Source organism: Fukomys damarensis, unplaced genomic scaffold, assembly GCF_012274545.1.
Source record: "Fukomys damarensis isolate Sample0158 unplaced genomic scaffold, DMR_v1.0_HiC HiC_scaffold_15, whole genome shotgun sequence".
Classification (NCBI taxonomy): Eukaryota; Metazoa; Chordata; class Mammalia; order Rodentia; family Bathyergidae; genus Fukomys; species Fukomys damarensis.
Genome location: NW_022900927.1, coordinates 64,396,720 through 64,407,711, shown reverse-complemented (window position 1 = coordinate 64,407,711; position 10,992 = coordinate 64,396,720).

Genomic DNA, 10,992 nt, shown 5'->3' with positions numbered 1-10,992 from the left:
TCAGGGCCCCTTCTCTGAGCAAGAAACCTGGCAATGGCTAGGTCTCCTCCTCTGCCCATCTGCTGTCTGCAGCCTGCAGGACGCTGGCCCCGGGCGAGGCCCAAAGGCCTCCGGGAATCTGCTGCTCTCTCTGCCCTGGGGCAGCCAGGCCGGGCCCCTCCTCGCTGGCCGGCCACGTTGGCTCCTTGCTGGGCGAGAGCCAGAGCGAAGGCCTTTCTGTCACCGTTTCTTCTACGCGCTCTGCCCACCAGGCTGAGGCCGCTCCTGCTCGCTGCCCTGCAGGGCGCTTCCCTGCCAGTCTTGTGGGGCAGCACCCTCGGGCCCTGTCTGGGAGCTGCAGACCCTGCACCACTGGCTGCAGGGCCTAAACTGTGCGGTGGAGACAAGCCCAGCCTAGGCCCCAGGGAAAGTGGTGTTGCAGACACAGACCAGCAAGGCCCCACCGTGTAGGGCTGCAGATGTTGGATGGGAAGAGGGTGGATGGACAGACGGACAGGCTGATGCACAGACGGAGGATGGATAGATCAGTGGACTGACAGATGGACAGACAGAGATGAACAGAGAGGTGGATACAGGATGGATGGACGGATGGACAGATGGATAGGCAGATGGACGGATGGACAAAGACAGACAGCGTGTCTTCCACCAGGCTGACCCCAACCACTCAACAGCAGGGGCTGCCATGTGGCTGGATCAGTGACTGCCACAGCACTGTCTCCCAGGTGCTGGAGAAGCTCAGTTTGATGGGTGTGCATGGCCGTGATCCCAGTACTCAGGAGGCTGAGGCAGGAAGGTTGCTGCAAGCTTGAGGCCAGCCAGGGTTGCATAGTGAGAACTTACCTCAAACAAACAAACAACCAGAACGAAACAACAATAAAAACCTTAGCTAACTCTATAGATAAGAAAAGTAATCTACTGGTATTTTAAGCATTCCCATTTTCTATACCCCAAGTAGGTTAGCAATAACCTCTGTGCAAAATATTCATATTTCTTCTTTATGAATTATGTTCATGTCCTTTGCTCATTTATCTTCTGGATTTTTTTTAGTAGGAACAATTATTGGGGACTAGGAGTAGCTTCTCAGAGACAGGAGGGTTCCCATATGGGTTGTGTCCTCTTCTGAGCTTGAAGTCATTTGCAATTTTTTCATTCAACAAATATTAATTCATGTGCTATTATAGGCCAAGCATCTGTAGATGCAGAAAGTAAGATAGCAAATAAGACAGGGAGGCTTTCCACCTCAGGGTGCTTACTCCCTGTTTGAATGGCCTTTAAAAACAGTCATACACGGGCCGAGGATTTAGCTCAGTGGTACTGTGCCTACCTCAGAAGCTCGAGGTCCCGAATTCGATCCCCAGTACAAAAAAAAAAAAATCATACACGAAGGGCCAAGTGTGGTGGCGCACACCTGTAATGCCAGCACTCAGGAGGCTGAGGCAGGAGGATCACTGTGAGTTCAAGCCCAGCCTGGACCACATAGGGAGACCCTGTCACAAAAAACTAGACAACAAGCAAACAAAATAAACTCCATCTTTTGCTTGTCATAGTTACAACAAATACAACTCCTGTATGCTTTCTTTGGCCCTCCATAGAGTCCTTTCACATTTTTATCTCGTCTGCTTTGCTCCGTTCTCATTCCACTTCTCCATCACAGCGTGAGGAGCTGGGCTGCGTTGCTGCCCGTTTTCCTAGGGAGGGAGCTGTGACACCCGGCTCCTAGGTTCCTGGTAATTGATCAGTGTGGGCTGCGTCTCCCGACACTGAAGCGGGTGGTGAGTGGTGAGTGCTGAGGGGCGGACGTACCCGTGGCTACAGCCTGGTGACGAGCACGACCCTGCACACTGCAGCCAGGGGACCCAGGGGCCGCGCGGCTGCAGATCCTGACTTGCGCAGGGGACGAGGTGTGACCAGAGTGCACAGGGAATGGCAAGGCGCGTGAAACATTCCCACCACAGAGGACACAGTGCCACAAGTCCCCCCGGAGAGGGTCCCCCTGCTTTGAACACACTTTTTAAAAGTTTTTGGTTTTGTGCAGAAGGTGGGAATAGAGACTAGGGCTGGGCCCATGGAGTGAAGAAACCACAGCAGCTGGCCGCTCTGTCTAGAGACTTTCTTGGGGCAACGTTCCATGGGCTACGAACCAAGGGAAACCAAAGAAATCATTTCAAGTACACTCATTGCCTAGAAGTCTTTAGTGTTATTCTTATGGCGGGCAGCAGAGTTTGAAAGCCGTCTGACAAGATAAAGGAAGCCCCCAAGCTTTAAAAAATTCTAGTTGTCAACAGCAAGCCAAAATGAAGTAACTAGTGAACCAAACAAATAAAACCTCAGGGACAACATATTTGACGTTTGTGCCCTCCTAGCAAATTTCACCTTGAGTTTGTCTTGTAAATGTTTCACAAGAAGTGTGCTTCTCGGTCCTGAGCTGGCAATGGTCTACAGGCCTGTTTTTGTTTTTTAGACACGATATTTCTTTCATGGCGGAGACTAGTATGGCATAAAAGCTGCCAGGCTACTGCCCAAGAGTGCAGTTGAATCTGAAGCTGAAAGCCCACACACAACCGTAGGCATTAGGCACAGTGTGATAGAAAACGGGTCAGCACGACACAGTGTGGATACAGAACGACAGCAGGGATGGCCTTGTAACACTGTTAAATAAGATACAAGGATCAAACGGGAAAACGGACAGACCTGGGCTGAGAACAGTGCCCGGTTATCATTTTTGAACAAGGTGGGGTAAATGAAGATGGCCCAGATCCTCCCAGAAGAGAAGACAGGAAGGGGGCACATCCTCGCCCATCCCGGCCTGACTGCCTGTCCGGCAAAGCTCCTCTGCTGACCCCATATGCAGAGTCAAACCCTCAAGCATGCAGTTTGAAGATGCTGCCACTATGTACAATAAAGAACTAGTTGAATGACCAATGTCCTGTTAAGTATTATTAATACATTTTAACTTTATTCAAAAAATTTTTGTTTTTGTTTTGATTTTGCTTTTTTGGGACAGTCTCATTCTGTGGTCCAGGCTGGCATCCACACTCACAGAGATCCTCCTGCCTCAGCCTTTTAAGGGCTGGGATTTTAGGCGTGCACCACACATGGTTGGAGTGAATTTTATGCATAGGAATTCTTCTTGTGAGTCTGCTTCTGGAGTGGGGCTCATCTCTGGAGGATGGGAAACAGCATTCCTTCCTGGAAGATGCACTGGCCCTGATCTGACAAATACTGACTGCCCTCTCTTCTGTGCACAAAGGCTGGAGGCCTCGGTGCGCTGGTTCCCTGAGATTGCTCTCTCTTGCTGCCCATGTTACAGTCAGCACCTATAACAGGGGCTTCTGTGCCATGGGAGTGCTGAGCCCTCACTGTGGGGAAGCCCCAGGAGGCCGGGTCCCAGGGCCCTCCAGAGCCCCTGAGGGTCTGAGCCCAGAGATGTGGCCCTGCCCTGCCCTTCCCACTTTGAGATCACTGAGGCTTAGTGAGGATCTAGATTTTTCGGGGTGTGGTGGTACACACCTGTAATTCCAGCACTTGGGAGGCTGAAGTAGAAGGATTGCTGCAAATTTGAGGCCAGCCCAGGCTACACAGTGAAGACCTGTTCCAGAAAAAGAAAAGAAAACAAAACAAAACACAAAGGCCGAATGGCCTTGGACCAGGCCCCTCTCCCCGTCTGCTGTAATGTGCGCATGCTGGTTGAGAACAGGAGCTATCAACCCAGGTCCCTGGCTGTAGGGGACAGGCGGATGTCCTTGCAGTTCCCACACTGTGTCACCTCGGGTAGTTTGTCCCCTCACCAGTGATAGCGCTGCTGGGGGCCTTCCCTGGAGCTGCGCTGAGGACGGAAGGAGGGTGGGCGTCTGGCAGTGCTAGCAGGCAGTGAGTGCTCAGTAAGCGTTAAAGACACTGTTACCCCAGGGCCCTTGCTGCCCAGCGGCATGTGCTGCCATCTTCTCACTGTCATGTTCTCCATGGTCATTGTCAGCATCCATCACCACCATCGCACCATTGCTTCAAACCCACCACTGACACCACCATCACCACCATCATCACCACCACCACCACCATCATCATCACCATCACCACCATCATCATCACCATCATCATCACCACCACCATCATCATCATCACCATCACCACCATCACTACCATCATCACCATCACCACCATCACCACCATCACCATCATCAACACTGTCACTCTCACAATCACCACCACCACCATCTAACCATCATTATCATCATCATCATCACCATCATCACCACCCTCACCACCATCACCACCATGATCACCATGATCATCATCATGGTTTTAGTTATTGTTTTTATTGCTGAGACAAAAATACCCAAAGCCAAAAGTTAAAGGAGGAGAGCTTCATTTAGCTCCAAGTCTGTAGAGGTTGGAGGCCATAGTTGGCTGGCTCCAAGGCAGGGTGACACAGCAGAGGGGTGTCTCAGAGGAGAAAAAGTTCATGGTGAAAGCAGCAAAGCAAGCAAGGGAGAAGACAAGCCTCTTTCTGCCCCTTATATCCAGGCCACCAGGGTTAGGGTAGTGCCAAACCAATCAGTGGACTGATTTAATTACCACACACCCTTAATCCTAGCACCCTTAACCCTAGCACTACTCCAGGAATCAATCACACAGTCTATATCCAGCCACCTCTGAAAAACCCTTCCTATGACCCCACGAGGGGCATCTAGACACAGCCATAATATTCTTCTCCTGGTTCCTCAAAGACTCATGCATATCCCTCTATACAAAAGTAATTCGGCACATCTCCAAGAGTTGCTGAAGTCTTAACAGTGTCAGCATTGCTGAAAAGTATAAGTTCAAAGTCTCCTCTGAGATTTAAGACAAACTCAGCCTCAAGCCCTGTATACAGAAAGTTAAACACTCCCAACATTCAATGGTACAAGATGGACGTTACCATTCCTGAAAGTACAAATAGGGGGCTACAAGGAATGAGAACAGAGCAAGTCCAAAATTTGGCAGGGCAATCATTAAGTCCTGTGATTCCACATCCAGCATCTGAGGCAATCTGTGGAAAGTTGTGAACTCCAAAGGGCTTGGATGGCTCTGCCCCTGTGGCATTGTTGGTGGATGAGGCTCCCACGGTTTCTCATCTGGGGCTGGCTTTACTCCCTCCTTGCAATTTTCCTTAGATGATCCACCCTCCTGGCTTCTCTAAACTTCTGGGGTCCCCACTGCACCTTTGGCTTCACACTCACAGCTGCACACACTGCCCTCTCAGGGGCGCCCTGCCCAGCCTCCAGGGCCTTCTTCTGAAATGTGGGTGGAAGCCTTCCTGACTCCACAACTCTTGCATTCTCCATGCGCTTAAAACCAGCACCACATGGATGACGCCAAAGTCTGCCACCAGCTGGAGCAGTAGCCAGGCTTCCTTCTCTCTTGGCTGTAGGGGTCCAGTGCCTATGAACCAAATCCCAAGGAACACCTTCCCTAGGCTGCCACCATTCTGGCACATGGTGCTCTGGGGCTCTTCTCAAAGCAAACTCTTTCACTATTGCAACTCTGAGGCTGCAAAGGCTGCTGTCCTGCTGATTCTTGTGATGTCCTCAGGCCATCTTTTCTGTTGTCTTCTTCTGAAATTCTTGGCTTTTTCTTGCAGTCTTTTCAATGATCACTTTCCCCTCTACTCCATCTCTGCAGCCCACAGCTTACCGGAGCTTCCATTGTGGCTAAACTCAAAACATTTTAAATTATACTGCTGGGCTCTTTGCTCTTGACTCTCAACATAAATCTGGTAAAAGCCCCCAACAGCAGCCATGCCACCGCCTCAATATTCAACTACCTTGAAATTTCTTATGCCAGATTCATTAGTCCACTGCTCTTATCTCAGTCTCAGACAAAGTCTCTGGAAAAAGGCAAGTCCAGACAAACTATTGTTAAGATACAACACATATTGTGTGGTGTCTGACAGGCAATTCTGTCCTTCACCCAGCAGAAACCTCTCTCGTCTTTACTGGCAGGATTTCTCTCAGCCTTCTGCTCTTCTGAGCTCTGACCAGACTCGCCCATGAAGTACCACCTGAGGTGTTCCAGCTCTGCTTTTTCAGCCTGCATCTCCAAACCTTTCCAAACTCTTCCCACAGCCACTCCCACAGGCTCCTGAACCACTGGTCAGGCACAGTCACATCAATGGCCCCACTTCGCTGGCACTAAACTGTCTTAGTCCCTTTTCTCCTTGTGTTCCTGAGACAAAAACACCTGATGCCCAAAGGTAAGGAGGAAAGGTTTATTTTGCTCACAGCTTTTAGAGGTTTCAGCCCATAGTCGGCTGGCTCCAAGGCAGGGTGGCACAGGCTCGGCAGAGGAGAAAGAGTTCACGGTGGGCAGAAGGCAGCAAAGCAACCAGGGAGAAGACAAGCCTCTACCTGTCCTTGTCCCCAGGCTACTGGGATCAGGACAGTGCTAAACCACTCAGTGGCCCGATTTAGTAATCCCACACCCTCGATCCTATCCCCCTCAATCCTGGCATTGCACCAGGCGTCAATCCCACACTGTAGATCCAGCCTCACCTATGACCCATGAGGCCTTGGGGGGACAGCTAGACCACAGCAGTCATTATAATCACCAGCACCTCTACCGCGTTCATCACGTAGTCACCACTGCTGCCCTCCTCCCCATCTTCAGGGAACAAAGACCGTCTTCCCTGGACTCCTTCCCTCTCCTCTTCTCCCAGGTGGATGTCTTATGAACGGGAGGCCCTGGACCGGGGATTTGAATGACGCAAGACTGCTGTTGTGAAAGGGGGACCCAGTGCAGAGGGGTTTGATAGTGGCCCTCCTGTATGACGGCATCATCTGAGACCCTGGGGTGGAAGATGGAGCTGAATCAAGCTCCCACACGTGGGGCCTCCGTTAGTGACACTGAGTGGACACACAGCACGTCCTAAACTCGAAATGGATCAAAGATCTAAACATTAAAACAGACACCCGAAAGCTGCGGGAAGACTGGCTAGGGAGAACTCTCGAAGAAGACATTGATGTAGGCAGCCCTTCATGTACGAAACCCGGCCAGCACAGGAACTGCCACGAAGAACCATCACCCAGGTCTCATCTTATTGAAAAGCTTTTGCACAACAAGAGAAACCACCGACAGAGCGAACAGACAGCCCACAGCACGGGGAAAAGTTTTTACCAGCTGCTCCTCAAGGGTGTACGACCTAGAAGACATAAAGAACTGAAAAAGTCAGACCCCCCAACAAAGACCCGATCCCAAAATGGGCATCCGAGATGAACACACACGTCTCGATGAAGAAGAGGAAACGGCAAATAGATACAGGAAAAATGTTCAGCCCCGCCAGTCATTCGAGAGACGCAAATCAAAACGACACTGAGATTCCATCTCACTCCGAAAGAACGGCTGCTATCAAAATATCAACCAATAACAAATGCTGGCGGGGCTGTGGGGAGAAAGGAACCCTTCTCCATTGTTGGTGGGAGTGCAGACTGGTGCAACCACTGTGGAAGTCAATATGGAGATACCTCAAAGAGCTTGGACTGGAGGTTCCATTTGACGCAGCCATCCCTCTGCTGGGTATCTTTCCAGAAGAATTAAAGGAATCATACCACAGTGATATATGTGCACCCATGTTTACAGCGGCACAGTTTGTAATAGCTAAAACTTGGAAACAGCCCATTTGCCCATCAGTTGGAGACTGGATAAAGAAGATGTGGTTTTGCTATAAAATGGAGTACTACTCAGCCATAAAGAATGAGAAATTAGAGTCATTCATAGGAAAATGGATGCATATTGAGGTTATACTCTTAAGTGAAATAAATAACACGTGTAAATACCGAAGTTTCTCTGGTGTGAAAAACTATAACTGTAAATAAAATCCTAATGGTATAATTGACAATGTCAAATAGGAAGAAAAGGGCTAAAGGTGTAGGGGAAGTGGGAAGAGTAGGGGAAAGGAAATAAGAGAAAAGAAAAAATGGAAATAAAGTGTTTGTAATTAGGGAAGGGAGGATGGGGTGAAGGGAGGGCAGGGGTAAGGGGAAAAAATGAGAACCAAGACCTGTCGTATAAAGGTACAAGATCCCAGGGATGGATGTAACTGTACTGTAGACCTAAAATGTACCAATAAACTCAATGAGAAAAAAAGAAAAAATCAACCAGTAACAACAGCTGGAGGGGCTGTGGGAAAAAGGAGCCCTTCTCCACTGCTGCAGGGAGCGCAGACTGGTGCAGCTGCTGTGGAAATCAGTGCGGAAATCAAAAAGCTAAAACTGGAGGCTCCACTTGATCCAGCTTTTCCCCTTCTTGGCATCTTCCCGAAAGAATTAAAAGCATCAGACCACGGTGATATACGCTCACCCATGTTCACCGCAGCACAGTTTGTGATAGCTAAATCTTGGACACAGCCCCAGTGCCCAACAACTGGCAAATGGATAAAGACGTGGTTTTTTTTGTAATACATTGGAGCACTATGCTGCCACGAAGAAGGGCAAGCTTGACACAGTTCTAGCTAAACGGATGCGTCCCGAGACCACACTCTTAAGTGAAATAAATCAGACACACATGTGTAAACACTGCATTGTTTCTCTGGTGTGAGAAGCCAAAAATGTAAGTAAGGACTCAAAGCTACGATAAATATTGGGAATGCAAAGAAAATGCTCAAATGAGAAGGGGAGCAAGGGAGGCAGGAGGGAAAAAGGAAGGAAGGGACAAGAAAATGAAAATAGAAGAAAAAATGGAAACAAAGCTTTTGTACATAGGAAGGAGAGGGGATCTTGGGGAGAACAGGAGGAGAAGAAGAGGCAGGATATGTCACGTGCAGGTGCAAATTCCTGATGCTGACGCGTGTTATCGTTATGTACAGCTAAGACGTACTAATAAAGGTTTTGGTTAAAAAGTGCTGAGAGTTGTGGTGCACACCTGTAATCCCAGCACTCAGGAGGCTGAGTCAGGAGGACCACCGCAAGTTCAAGGCCAGCCCAGGCTGCATAGTGAGTTCAAGGTCAGCCTGAACTACATAGTGAGATCCTGCCTCAAAAAAACAAAAGAAAAGAAAAGAAAAGAAAGATCTACTCTGATTATGGAAAAAAAAAAGGTAGCATGTCAGAGGAAAAACATACTCGGAGAACAGCAGATAAAGGAGAGACCATTTCTGGTGGGGCAGCACTGTTTTCTACAGGACGGTCAGGGTGGCCTTGAGTTGGGGTTAAGGTGATGCGGTGGATACCTGCGTGACGCTGACAGGGGACACAGCTACAAAGGCCTGAGGCGGGGACGCACCTGGCACGGCGAGGAGCAGCACGGCAGTTGGCCTGGGTGACAGTGGGTGCGGCGAGGCCACTGCTGACTCTGGCTTTCCCTGAGTGTGTTGGAGAGTGTGCAGAGAGGTGTGTCATGACCTGACTTACAATTTATTTTATTTTTGGTTTTTTGAGTCAGGGTCTCCCTAAGTAGTCCAGGCTGGCTTTGAACTTGCAGCGATCCTGAAGTCTTGGCTTCCAGAGTGCTGGGATTATAGGTGTGTGCCACCATGCCTGGTCTTGACTTGCAGTTTAAAGGAGTTTTAAAGGAGCAGTTTTGTGCTCGAGACAGACAGCGGGAGGGCCAGGCTGTCATCAGAGGCTCACCTGCGGCTACTTTGCTGACCCAAGGTAAGCTGCCACCGCCCCACACTGTGGTGGGAAGAGGGAGACCCTGGGTGTAAGCCCTACCTGAAGCAAAGCCAGCAGGACTTGTGAGCATACTGCACTGGACAGGGGAGACGGGAGGGCAGCGTCTCAGTTTCCCTAAACCAAGCGACACAGGAGGCCCAGACAGACCTGCACCTTCTGCAGAGTCCCAGGCTCTGACCTCAGTTCTGTGTGCAAGGGGGGACTGAGCCACTGATCTGTACTACACAGCCCCGGGCCTTTGCACAGACGGTTCTGACCCCACCACCCACATCCTGATGGCCCAGCACACCTCTGGGAGAAGCAGGAGAGGGAGGGGAAAGTGGGGTGGAGAGAAGGGACTTTCTCCCTGGTGCTCAGTGTCCACTAAGATGGGACAGGGGAGGTGACCCTCAAAGGGCTGCAGCCTGGACTCGGAAGTGTGTGAGGCCACGCTGAGGCCTCCAGCAATGACTCAGCGAGCAGCATCTGTGTGCCTTCCTCAGGAAGCCTTGCCAGGGTGGGGGTCACGCTGGGCTCTCCTCTCCTCTGTTACTCCTGTCTTCCGCTGAAGATTCTGTTCAGCAAGGTCACACAAGTCAGTCTGTTCTAGAGCCTGTGCCTTTTTGGGGGTTGGAGAGCTGTCGAGACAAGAGTCTCACTATGTAGCCCAGGATGACCTTGAAGTCACAGTGATCCTCCTGCCTCAGCCTCCCGAGCGCTGGCATAACATGTATGCCACCACATGTGGTGAGCCTGTGTCTTCATCATTCTATTCACTGCTTCCCAGAGCAGGAGGGTAAGAGTGAAACATTGCAAGTGATAGCAGGGTTTGGTGGCACACACCTGCAAGTCCAGTCCTTCAGAAGCTGAGGCAGGAGGATTACTATGGGTTTGAGGCCGGCCTGGGCTTCACAGTGATTTCAAGGCCAATCTGGACTACATAGTGAGATCCTGTCTCAAAAAACAAACAAACAAACAAAAAAAACAAAAAAAAAACCAAAAAAAGAAAAAAAAAAGAGAGAGAGAGAGAGAGAAAGAGGCTGCTTCGGGGTCACACAGCTTGGGTGCAGAGTTCCTGCCTCTAGGGAAGCACGTGGCCAGGCCCTGGCAAGCTGCTCCCCTACACAGGTAACTGCTGGAAAGCCAGCGAGCTCTGTGCACCCGGGACTTTAAACAGTACGGGCGCTTGGCTGCCCGGTTTTAAAGGCGGGTTCCTCTGAGCACCTTCTGAGGAGTCAGACCCTTCCTCCTTGGTGTGCTGCAGTCTGAGTCCTGCTGACTGTGCAGCTTCCACCGCAGCCCCTGGGGACGCAGGGTCCTCTGTGGGTGGACGATGGTGTCACCGCAGGTCCAGGCAACACCTGCG